General features: G+C 46.9%; 4 non-coding genes across 4 annotated transcripts; 2 read left to right on the forward strand and 2 right to left on the reverse strand.

Annotated features, from left to right (window-relative positions):
• Nucleotides 1-9,218: 9,218 nt before the first annotated feature.
• On the forward strand, nucleotides 9,219-9,290 carry TRNAW-CCA (transfer RNA tryptophan (anticodon CCA)). Its single transcript has one exon. It is a non-coding gene; the product is annotated as a tRNA-Trp (tRNA).
• A 1,109-nt stretch (nucleotides 9,291-10,399) lies between these two features.
• TRNAM-CAU (transfer RNA methionine (anticodon CAU)) lies at nucleotides 10,400-10,471 on the forward strand. Its single transcript has one exon. It is a non-coding gene; the product is annotated as a tRNA-Met (tRNA).
• A 1,256-nt stretch (nucleotides 10,472-11,727) lies between these two features.
• Nucleotides 11,728-11,800, reverse strand: TRNAR-ACG (transfer RNA arginine (anticodon ACG)). Its single transcript has one exon. It is a non-coding gene; the product is annotated as a tRNA-Arg (tRNA).
• Nucleotides 11,801-12,136: 336 nt separating this feature from the next.
• TRNAS-AGA (transfer RNA serine (anticodon AGA)) lies at nucleotides 12,137-12,218 on the reverse strand. The gene has a single exon. It is a non-coding gene; the product is annotated as a tRNA-Ser (tRNA).
• Nucleotides 12,219-12,419: the final 201 nt, after the last annotated feature.

A 12,419-nucleotide genomic window follows, 5' to 3' on the forward strand; every position in this document is an offset into this window, starting at 1 on the left:
AGTAGAGAAAATAATATAAAGACTCCCTCGGGCGTCCATCTCCAGCTTCAGCAACTCTCATGTTTTGCCAGATGGAAAATGTTACATCTTTCTGCTCCCACTTTTCTCCCCACACACCACACAGCTTTATCCACAGGGTTAAGTCTCCAATAGTTAAGGCCTTTTTTTTTTTTTTTACATAACCACAATGCCTTTATCATGCCTAATAAAAATTAAGACTAAAGTCATATGTAAATTTCCCCAAACATCTCAAAAATTTACTTTGAAGATTGGTTTCTTCAAAACAGGGTCCAAACAATATCAGATCATTGCCATTAAATGTGCCTCACATTCAATGGTGTGTGGGAGTGGGGATGAGAACTAGCTTTACTAAGTGCTAATTACTGGCTGCTTCTTTTATAGGGACTCTGCTAATGCTTTATGGATGCGTTATTACATGTAATCACTTTTAAACAGTAAATTATTATTAAACAATAAAAGTTAGAACATCACTTTTAAACAGTAAATGGTGAGCTCGTTCTACTCAGAAGAGACATCGGAGGCTCAGAGACGCTAGTAAGCTCTCCCAGGTCACTGACAGAGGAATAGGCTGCTCAGACTGAAAGCCAAACGTCTCATTCCAGAGTTTCTGCTTATAACTGGTGACGTGGGAATGTAGGGATTCAGAGCAAATGGTCAAGAAAGAATTCTTGAGACACCTTCGGTGCAAAAAGGCGGTTTTATTAAAGCATGGGGACAGGACCCGTGGGCGGAAAGAGCTGCATTGGGTTGTGTGTGACAGGTGACTGATAATATACTTCCAAATTGGGAGGGGGTTAGGGATAGCTTAAGTCACTAAGGAATTTTGGAAGGAGAGTTTCTAGGATCTCTAGGGGGCTGGCTGTTGTTAGGAAAAGGTCATTTATTACTGTTTAGTAAAAACTCAGTCATGACCCTTCAGGTGTAGATCCGTGGGCCATATGCTGGGAGGATGATTGCTAACATCTATCTTGGGGGGGTAGAGATGCAGGAAGTTTCCAAAGGAATTTTTATATGTTAAAGAACTCTTACAGGATCCTGGAGGTTGGGATAATATTAAGCTAAGATTGCCTTTTGCCCTTGGCAAAGTATTAACATCGAGGCAGTTAAGTTTCTAGACGAAGGTCACTCTGCCTAAGGACTTGTCAGTGGGCTGTAAGTCGTCAGGAAATTTGATTTTTTCTTTTGTCTTTGTTTCCCACACCAACTGGTATGCTGTTCTGAGTCTTCGCGATAATAGAGAAAACAGTAATATAGGTTGTAGGTATTATAACATAAAGGAAAACATTTCGAAGGAAACATTTTGACTTTCTGAAAGTAATGCAGAAAAGCATTATGCCACCTGCTGTTTGTGGACCATGACGTAACACAGTAGCTGTATTTCCACTCTATGATAAACTCTATGATTCGTCTCCAAAAATGACCAACAGAAGAATTCAAAAAGGATTTGCCTAGTGAATGTATATCATTCAATATAGGTCAGATTAATTTACAGGTAAATTTCAGTTGAATCATAAGTTTGATATTTGAAAAGAATTATAAAACATGGCTGTGTTAGTTGTCCACACAGTGCAGAAACCCTTTCAATGACATCCTTCACTGGCCGCCATCAGATCTCTGCTTAAACATTCCCCAAATGGGCAGCTCACTACCTTACAAAATGAACAAGGCTAGTCGTGAGAAAGCTTTTCTCCTACAGTGCAAACTCTACCTCCTTGGACCTTTCTTTCACCTTCCGGCTTTAACTGCTCTGTGGAGCTAAACAGAACAGCTCCAAAGGCGATGATTACAGGTAACAAAGGCTCTCACTTTCTCTTGTTGCTGTTCACATTTGTGGAGCACTTGCTAAGGCCTGTGCGAACTCATCTGTTCCTCACCAGAACCTTAGGAGGCGGGGGCTCTAGTCCCCGCTTTACAGATGAGGAGACGGCTCAAAACCCTCCCTGACCACTCTCTCCTCCCCTGCCCTTCTTTATCTTTCTTCCGTGCTTAATTTTTCTCCATAGCATGTCGGTCACCATCGGACATGCTGTGACCTACCTGACCTGTTTTTTCTGTCTCCCTCTCTCCGGCACGCCAACTCCGAGGGGGCGGACGTCTGTTAAGTTGTGAGTACTGACTGCTCCATCCTTTTGTCTGAGCTCTGACGGGAGGACTGCACTCTTGGCATATTATCCAGAATAACCACAGGCATGGACTTAAAGTGTGAAACAGAGGAAAGCTCCAGCAGCCTCGACATCCCCACCCTAACTTTTCCTCTTCATTTTGTCACGTATAGAGTCTGTTTTCTGTTTTAATCCACAGTATTTCGGGTTGAAAGTACAAGTGGGTAGGAATCATGATCCAGCTGGGTGTTAGGAGACAATGAAACAGTATCTACGACACATTGTAAGAAGCGTCCACAAGAAAACTACAGGGCTTTCGACCTGACCTCCCTGCAGTTTCCATCTCCCCCAGAAATGCAGTCTTTTAACAGGTCAGGAACTTTCCGGTCGGCACCTCACCGCCCAGGGAGTCGGCCACCTGCGCCCTCTCCAAGCCCCTCCCCCCACTCCTAGGGGGAGGGTGACTTCGCCCGAAACAGTCCTTCCTTTTCTTTTGCTAATAACCTCCTTGCCCCACCCTCCTTCCTATAAAGGCCGCGCGTTTCTGTACACCCCTCAGAGCTCCGCCTCTACCTGCTCGAGGGGAGGTTTCCCCCCTCCTTGCTCTCTTAATGAGGCAATTAGAGCTTCACGTTTACCTGGTCGAAGTTTTGATCTTTAAGAGGTGTGAAGTATCCTCACTTAACTGCCATGCAGACAATTACGTTCCCCCCCCCCCAACTTGCTTTCCCTCCTCCCCTGCTCCCTTCGCCTCTCTTTGCTTCTTCGGCGAAACTCCAGCTGCCTCTCTCCCCCTCCCTCTCCCTCTCCCTCTCCCTCCCCTCCCTCTCCCTCTCCTGCCCCTTCTCCCTCCCCTCCTCTCACCCCCTCTCCTCCTGTTCGCGTCCCACCGGGTCATCTTTAGGCTTCTCCGCCCCCTAGTGGCCGCCGCGCGTGTCTGCACGCGCCCCGCGCCGGGGAGCAAGGCACCTGTCGCCTGAGATCGGAGGAGTGTCTTGTCAATGGACAAGCCGAGGGCTGCGCACAGTGGGGATCCTAAGAACTGAAAGACGTGGGTTTTGCCGGCAAGAACGTTGTAATAGAATTAGAAGATCCCCTGAATCGGTTTGAATGCTGTGGGCCACAAACTCAGGAAGTAATGTGGGGCTCCCTGTTTCCTTGGAATCGTATCTCACTTGAGGGGTGAAGAGAAGAGTTCTGACTTGTGCAGGCTAGGCGAAGAGTCGCTGGCTCTCGATTGCCATCTGCCCCTCTGCCTCCGCGTCCTTGGGCCGTGGTTTCTCAGCGTGCAACCACGCAAATCCTCTCTTCTCTCCCATCCTGGCCACATCTGGAGGAAGCCTGCCAAGCTTCCTTTCCCTCCTGTGGTTCTGACTCCCGTGGTTCCTAGGTCTTTGTTCTGACGTAATCTCACACTGGTTTGTTTGTTTTACTGAGGCCTGCAGTAAGAAACACATTTTACACTGAGTAAGTAACTCAGGACACACATTCTAATTTCTATATACTGTATACTCTTGATGTGATGTGGGGACAGGAGGTGTGGGCAGGAAGAGCTGCACTCGTGTTTGTGAGGAGTGACTGATTAAATACCTTCTAGTTTTGGGGGGGTTTGCTAAGGATAGTGTAAGTGTCTAAGGAATTTGGAAGTAGAGCTTTCAGGACCTTGAGGGGCTAGCTCCTGCTAAGTTAGTTATTTACTACTGATGTGAGAAACAAAGGCAGAAGGAAATGTAGATAAAATTAAATCTCCTTATAACTTGCAGCCCATGGACAAATACTGGAGATAGGCAGATTCCAACATTCCTCCAGGATCCCGAGTTTTCTCTAACCTGTGAAAGTCCTTTTGGAACTTCCCTTTTCTTTACTTCTCCCAACCCCAACATATATAATCACTTGCTCCTCTCACTCCTGGGACAGCAGCTCTTTCTGCCCACAGGTCCAGTCCCTGTGGTTTAATAAAACTACCATTTGCACCAAAGACATCTCAAGAATTCTTTCTTGGCCACAGCTGTGGTCCCCACCAAACCTACCAACGTTCAAAAAAATGACATCACTACTACTGCCTAGGAGAACATCGGTCTTGAGACCCTTCCGATGTCTGTCAGTGGGCCATACGCTCAAGAGGCCATCGCAGGGGCGCCTGGGTGGCACAGCGGTTAAGCGTCTGCCTTCGGCTCAGGGCGTGATCCCGGCGTTATGGGATCGAGCCCCACATCAGGCTCCTCCGCTATGAGCCTGCTTCTTCCTCTCCCACTCCCCCTGCTTGTGTTCCCTCTCTCACTGGCTGTCTCTATCTCTGCCGAATAAATAAATAAAATCTTAAAAAAAAACCAAAGAGGCCATCGCAAATTTATCTTGGGGAGTGTTTACAGCCATCAGGGAAAGTGACACTAATGAGAGCAGAGAAGAGCTTTCATGGGGGGTTCTCCTGGGTCAAGCCTCAAAGTTGCTACCTGGCTGGTTACAATTCTTCCACAGTCCCTGTTTAGATCCCAGCCACATGGCCACCCCTAGTTTGCAAAGGAGCCTAGGATATGTCGTTTAGATAGAGTTTCTGTGTTGCCCCAAATTTCCACGTTGCAACCTGAGGCCGATGTGATTGTGTCTGGAGGCAGGGGCTTTGGGAGATGCTTAGGTTGCGGCTTCATGAATGGAATTCGTGTCTTTATAAAAGGGACCCCAGAGAGCTCCCTGGCCCCTCTGCCCCAGGCGAGGACACAGCCATACCAAACCTGCCAGAGCCTTGATCTTGGACTCCCAGCCTCGTTTCAGCCCCCCAGTCTGTGGTCTCTTTGCTCTTGCTGCCCGGGGGGCTGAGACAGTTGTGTTTCCAAGAGGAAAAGGAAACAGACTGATAAATCGACCACAGCAGCCTCTACCATGATAACTAACCACGCGTTCTGCATTCCAGGGGATCCACCACCAAAGGTGTGATGGGTATCAAGTCTGAGAGTCTGATTTCTCGAGAGGCTGCCACTGCGGTGGGTAAACTCCCTGGTGTCTGTTCTTAGCAGGGAGCAGTAGACCTGATGTGGTGGGGAGGGGGTGCGGGAACCCCTGGGAACATACTGTGTGGAGGGCAAGCTGACCTCCCACACAGAGCCCTAAAGTGGCTGTGTCTTGGCTTTTAATTTAGTTACTTTTAATAGGTAATGAGTACATGTCTGAATAAAATACGTAGCATGCTAGATGTAGCCAGGCACCACAGAGAACACTAAAGCAAGGAAGGAGATGTGGAGAGAGGGAGGTACACAGCTTCGGTGAGTGCACGGGGATGCTCCTCGGGTCTTCCGTGTAGCTCATGAGAGGCTCCTGAGTTAATCTCAGGGGTGGGGTTAACAGCCATCGGTCAGACCTCGCCTTATAAAATCAAAAGTGCGACCTCATGTTGAGCGTATTGTATTTTTAAGGAGACACGCTGAGGAAGGAAGAGTGAAGAGGACATCGCCTCCCTCCTTAAAGAAACGTTCAGGATTTTTCCCTTGTGGAGGCCAGTGTGGCAGAGACAGAGCACAGAGGGGAAGGGGGTGGGGGAGGCACCCACCTTACCCACAACAGGCCCACCAGTGGTCATTTTTCTGCACCTGAAGGGGGGACAGTGAAAAGTCATCACATTGCACCTCTGTGGCTGTCTTTTCTAACTTCCAATTCCTCCTTATGACTGCCCCTCTGCCTTTCTCTTTGAATTAGTTTTTTAGTTATTTTTTTTTATTGTGGTGAACTATGCACAACCCAGTTTGCCATTTTAGCAATTATGGAGTGTAAATTCAGGGGCAGGGAGTGCAATGATATTGTTGTGAAAGCATCGCCACCATCCATCTCCAGAACTTTTTCATCATCTTAAACTGAAACTTTGACACCATTAAACAAGAACTCCCCAGCCCCCCCTCAGGCCCTGTGACCACTGTTCTTCCTTCTGTCCCTGAATTTGACTGTTCCAGGCAGCGCCATGTAAGTGGGATTCTCCAATATGATACAATATTACAAGTACAGCGTCTGTCCGAGTACCTGCTTTCAACCCTTTTGACTATACACCTACAAGTGAAATGCTGGGTCATATGGTAATTCTATGTTTAATTTTTCGAGGAGTCGCCATACTGTTTTCCACAGTGGTTGCATATTTTGCATTTCCGCCATGATGCAGAAGAGTCCCAATTTGTCCATATCTTGCCAACACCCGTTATTTGTCTTTCTTTTTTGGTAATAACCACCATAATGGGTGTGAATCTTTCAACTAGGTTTTGAACACACATAGTTACACTTGACCCCTCTTTCCTACCCCAAACACAAATTTATGTTGGTGTGGCAGAGGCAGCCCGAACCTTGGCCTACCCAGCAGGTGCGGGAGGCTTGAGGGTGGCTCCCAGCAGGAGTCAGGAACGAACCCAACCAAGCAGGGGGGCCACTCAGAAGAGGTGGTAGCAGACGGGGGTCTGTGTGCAGGGGAGCAGTCCGGTCCGGAGATTTCAGCAATGTGTCTTGTCAAAGAAGGTGTGAAGATCTCAGTAATGAGATGTGTGATGGGAACAAAGACATCTGGAGACCCAGCCCAGCTACTGATATGGTGGGAATCTGTCAGCAGGCGGGGATGGTGGGCAGGAGACAGTCTGTGGGAGGGGCCTGGCCAAAACCAAAGGGCTTATTCCTGGAGTCCCTTACTTAACTCTCTCTCTAGGGCTCGATCCAAGTGTCTGGACTAGGTACTAGATAGAAACAGAAAACATGGACACAAAGACAAAGCCGGCTATCAGAATTGAGGCTTGAGATCCAAATAAACAGTAAGCATGATTTGGTGCTAAGACCCCGGCTTGGAGGGGTCCTGAAAACTCACTTGCCCGAGCCTCAGATTATAATAGGGTGATTAGCAAAACCAAGTCTGGAAAGCCTGGGATCATGGGTCTCCGGGTCTGGGAAAGAAAAGCCTACCCAGGCAGCAAGGAGTGAGAGAAGCAACTTCGTGCTCTGGGAACTTGTTAGAATGAATAACTATTTAATTTTGAAATATGATCCCAAACTGCTCCAATATTAGCAACAGTCGGTCAAACAACCAGACAGAAGTCAGCTGTGCTGTGCACAACTATGAAGCAGCAACTGAAACAGATGAATAAAAACACTTCTGTGAGTCACAGTGTTTCACTGAGTTTTAAATTTCAGTTGTTGGCTTGAGTCCATGTTAGTTTGCATGTTCATATGCAGCCCTCTTTGTCAATGCCTGCCTGATTTTAGCTGTGACCTGGCATGAGAGCTATTTTTATTATTATTTTAAGTTTACTTATTAAAAATAATAATAGTTCTAACATTTGAGATAAGCCAGTTTATTTAATTCTGTTCGATGACAGCAAGCTCTAAATCTATGGAGGAAACTAGCAATTGACAAATGTAAGTGTTACCAGTCTCTGCCAAGCCAGGCTGGTGATGTGTGCAAAATGCTTTTAAGAGTTTCAGCAAACCTTAGGGTCACCTGGCTGGCTCCCTCGGTGGAGTGTGTGGCTCTTGATCTTGGGGTTGTGAGTTTGAGCCCCATGTTGGGTATAGAGATTACGTAAAAGAATTTCAGCAAGCCTTATAGTGATAGTAATTACACTAACATTTATTTAAAGTTTGCTTGTTTAATAACCCCTGCAGCTGCCATGGGGCTTGAACTCATAACTCACAGATCAGGAGGGGCATGCTCTCCCCCCTGAGCCAGCCAGACACCCCACTTCCTAATGTTATTAAGAGCTTATTGTGAGCCTGGTAGGCATCATTCTAAACATACATAAATATATAAACTCACTTAGAATACATGACATTTACCAACGCAGTCCTAGGAGGCAGGCACTACTATTATTATCCCTATTTTACAGGTAGGTGAGGAAAGTATAAATTACAAATCTCAGCCAGCAAGGATCACACTGAATTCTCTGGAGCCCGCACACCTGTACACCCATTCCTTTTGGTAAGCGGTCTCAGATTCTCCCAAACTTTGGTGGTTTACTCTCTCAAAGCCCAGGTTATCTCACCTCCCAGTGCGGCCGGCTCCAACACATCCCTCCCCCAGGTGCCTCACCTCGCCCCACTGCCCCCACAGAGCGAGTACCAGCCAATACCCGCGTATAACCTGCCAAGGGTACTCGCAACCTGCAAGGTCAAACACACGCTTCTTCAAGCCGGTATCTACATTCCTTTGCAATTCCCACCCCGAGCCCTGGGCTCTGGACCGATTTTTCAAGATTAAGAAAGGGAAACCCTAATTTCTGGAGATAGGTCTGTTTCACAACAGTGGATCACTTTTCAGAATATCTTTTTTGGGAGTTCAAAGAGACCTCTCACCATTCGAGGAGATGGTCTGCATGATGTCAGGTCTCCGGAAAAATTCCCCTGAGATTCAAAAGCCGGATCTCCAGGTCTCAAGACAGGCGCTTTGGCCAGCGGAACCACGGGGCCAGAATTACCAACTTGCTCACACAGAAGATTCCTTGCTCTTTTCGGGGGCAGTTTGAGACCCAGTGATCAGATCCTGGAGGCCTCCCGCAGTAGGAAAGCAGCCACGTTTCCCCGCAAACGGAGAGCAGAGGGTGCGGGGAAACGCGGATCGGTCCCGGTGGGTGCGGCGCGGGTCACAGCGCGCAGCCCCCGCGTCCACCTCCTTCCCGGACGCGCCAGCTGGAACCTACGCTCGGGAAACAAATTCGAACCCCGCGCTGGTCGCCCTGACTGGGGGGGAGAGAGGACACACAATTTTCTTTGCTACCTCCCCTATCTCCACGGCACTCCAGAGCGACTGCCCTTCAACAGCCATATTTCTCAAAAGACAAAATGTCCATTTTTCTAAAAAGACAAAAAACAAAACAAAACAAAACAACACAACCAGAACTCCCCCAAACATCTATTTTTAATGTATATGGAGAAAACCAGGAATGAAATAGGGTAGGAAGGACTGTAAATAGAAGCCGTTGGGAGGCAGAATCGGGGAGTGATCAGAGGGACAGCGTTTCGATCCAGAAGAAGGCAGCCGGGCACTATATTGTATTCACCTGTGTGAACTTCACCGCGTGCAGAGAATTAATCTCATGGATCCGGTTGACAGGGAAAGAAATGGGGGCCGCCCTCGCGGACCTCGTGGCGCAACGGTAGCGCGTCTGACTCCAGATCAGAAGGTTGCGTGTTCAAATCACGTCGGGGTCAGTAGTTTTAGCGTCTGTGGAAAGTCCTGGTCTGGGAAGTGAGACGTAGGAGGAAGAGAGACGTGCCTTCCCCGCTTTCTCCCACCCTGGCTGTCCTCATTAAAATAGCTTTAAAAAGTAAATAATAGTCAGCATACACAGGAAGATACGATGTCGGTATTGTATCTTTGGACTTTTTTTTGGGGGGGCATAGAGGCGTTTTTGCTTTTTTATTGCAAATGTTCTGAATTTCGCTTTTCACCAGCTCGTGCGTTAATATGCCCAAGGCTCCCGGCCTCTCCGCGCTCGCTTCTGTGCTGGCAGACCCATGTCTTCACCCACGGGTCTTTCCAACCTTCCGAACCTTAGCAGATCTTCTCGGACAGCTCGTCTGCTTCTAGCGGGCGACCTTAGCTCACCTGCTGCGCCCACGGGTCAGCTTTTCCACGCCAAAGCGAGCCCACAGCGAGCCCACCTTGGCTCGCTGGGATTCCTTCCCGCTGATTCCTTCGCACGTCCAATCACGGAAGAGGTCACTTCCTTTCCCGGCGCAGAAAACCCAAACACAGTTTTGTTTGTCCAATTGAGACTATAGGGAATGAGAGAACGCTAGCCTTCTGGGCTAGAAGTTCCTCGAACCCCCTAAAACGGTGTCAAGATTACGTGCAGGAGCGTGCGTCTTACTCTCACCTGGGGCTGCAGCCTCCGTCCCCCATCGACAGACTATGAGCGATCGCATAGAGCGCGGAAGGGAACGCACGTTTACTGCAGCAGCCTCCAGCATTCTGTATAACTTAGAATAAGTTGGAGACGTGGCATTTGGGGATCAGCAGACATCGTGCTGAAAGGTACACATTCTCACGGCGCACGGTCACGGATGTCACGGCTAAGCACGCCTCCGAGCACCGGAGAGGCGCGTCCGCGGTCGGCTCTTTCCATTTCTTCTTCTCCCTTCTCTTAGGAGTTCGTTCAGGCTCAGGGCTCCCGCATTACAAAAGACAGACTGCTACTCTGAAGGGAAAAATGACCCATTTTTCTATTCTTGCAGATTGAGGGGGAAAAGGCGGGGGGCGGGGGGGGAGACAAATCAGGGAGGAGCCGATTATTAACTATGAGACCCGCGCTTGCCGCAGCAGAGTGGCGCAGCGGAAGCGTGCTGGGCCCATAACCCAGAGGTCGATGGATCGAAACCATCCTCTGCTAGGCCTGGTCCTTTTTCTCCCCAAACGATCTATTCCCTTTAGCACAGGGAGCAGGAAAGAAGGGATTAATTCTTGATGGGAATCTGTGAGAGGTTTGATTCTTTAAATTACGTCTATGTCAACAGGATAGAAATAAAAACCTAACAAAATTTGCAATATGCCACCTATAGATCTTTGGTGGTGTCTGAGAAGCTGTTTGGCCCATTTTTAAAACATATGAAAAGGTGCTCCCCATCACAGGTCATGAGAGAAATGAAAATTAAAGCAAGAACGGGATACCACAACACACTTCTTAGAATGTCCAAAATCCAGAACACTGGTATCAAAGGCTGGCAAGGACATGGGGCAACAGGAACTGTCATTCATTGCTGGTGGGAAAGCAAAATGGTGCAGTCTCGGGGTAAGACAACTGGCCAGTTCCTTACAAAATTAAACATACTCTTACCATACAACCCAGCAATTGCACGACTCGTTATTTGCCCGAAGGAGTTGAAGTATATGGCCATGCAAAAACCTGAACACAGATATTTACAGCAGCTTATTTGTAATTGCCAAAACTTGGAAGCCACCAAGATGCCCTTCATCAGATAATGAGATATTATTCAGCATTAAAAAGAAATGAGCTACCAAGCTATTAGATGACATGGAGAAACCTTAAATGCTATAATGATGGATACATGTCATTATACATCTATCCAGACCCACAGAACTATAACACCAAGGGTGAACTGCAACCTACACTATAAACTTTGGGTGATTACAATGTGTCAAAGTAGGTTCAGCAATTGTAACAAATGTGCCACTCTGGTTGTGGGATGTTGATAATGAGGGAGGCTGTGCATGTGGAACCTTCCTCTTCATCTTGCTGTGAACCTAAAACTGCTCTGAAAAATTAAATCTTGAAAAAAAAGAGGGAGGAAAAGAGTTGGTACTTAGAAATACTCGTTGCAAAACTCCCAATCTCTACTTTCAAAGAATAATGCATTTGAAAGGTCTTCCTTTTTGTAAGTTTTTATCATCTAATGTGAGGACTAGTCAACTTTGAAAACAATCAATTTAATGATATGATTTAAAGAAAATTTACATATGTAAGAAAAGAGTAGTGAACTAGAGCTGGAGACTGTATTATTAACATTTTTGCCACTTTGTGTAAAATGATATTACAAAAGAAATTTAAAAATAAAACATGTATATATATAATTGCAGTGGCCTAAGAAAGGTGAGAATTGCGGACCTCAAAGAGGACAGCCAAAATAACGAGCCAGCCAGGACTCGAACCTGGAATCTTCTGATCCGTAGTCAGACGCGTTATCCATTGCGCCACTGGCCCACACCTACATGTATCATTTACACTTACAAAAAAGGAAGTACTGGATTTGCTATGTTGCTCTAAATATGAATGTGTGAAATCTTTTCTTTCAACTTCCTTTTTCCCTATTACCAGGATTTCCAACCCCAAAACCTCAGAATTCAAACACAAGAGTTCTATTGGTTCCCTTGCTTTAGTTCACTCATATGGTATGATTCCTTCGTGGTCAATAAGAACTCCAATTTGATGTAACCTGAGAAAGTCTGAGGGAATTTTTAATACGTTTAAAAGTAGGCTGTAATTGAAGGTGAATTACACTGAACGGAGAAGGTGCAAATACGTAAAAAGACCACCTATCGTAGTCGGCAGGATTCGAACCTGCGCGGGGGGACCCCAATGGATTTCTAGTCCATCGCCTTAACCACTCGGCCACGACTACAGCTATTGCAAGGGGTTTTCGATTGTCTCCATGTTACTATATATCATGTATCCTAGGCTACTTCAGGATTTAGTAATACAAGAGAGCAAAGCAAAGGATCTCCATTAATGAAATCGAAGAGGAACCAACCAACTTCCATTCCAGCACGTGGTAAATTGAGAATACTCTTTGGGTCTTTTCTAGAAAGCAAATCAGTCATAT

The sequence above is a fragment of the Ursus americanus genome, chromosome 32, assembly GCF_024610735.1.
Source record: "Ursus americanus isolate L20-20 chromosome 32, mUrsAme1.1.p, whole genome shotgun sequence".
NCBI classification, from domain to species: Eukaryota; Metazoa; Chordata; class Mammalia; order Carnivora; family Ursidae; genus Ursus; species Ursus americanus.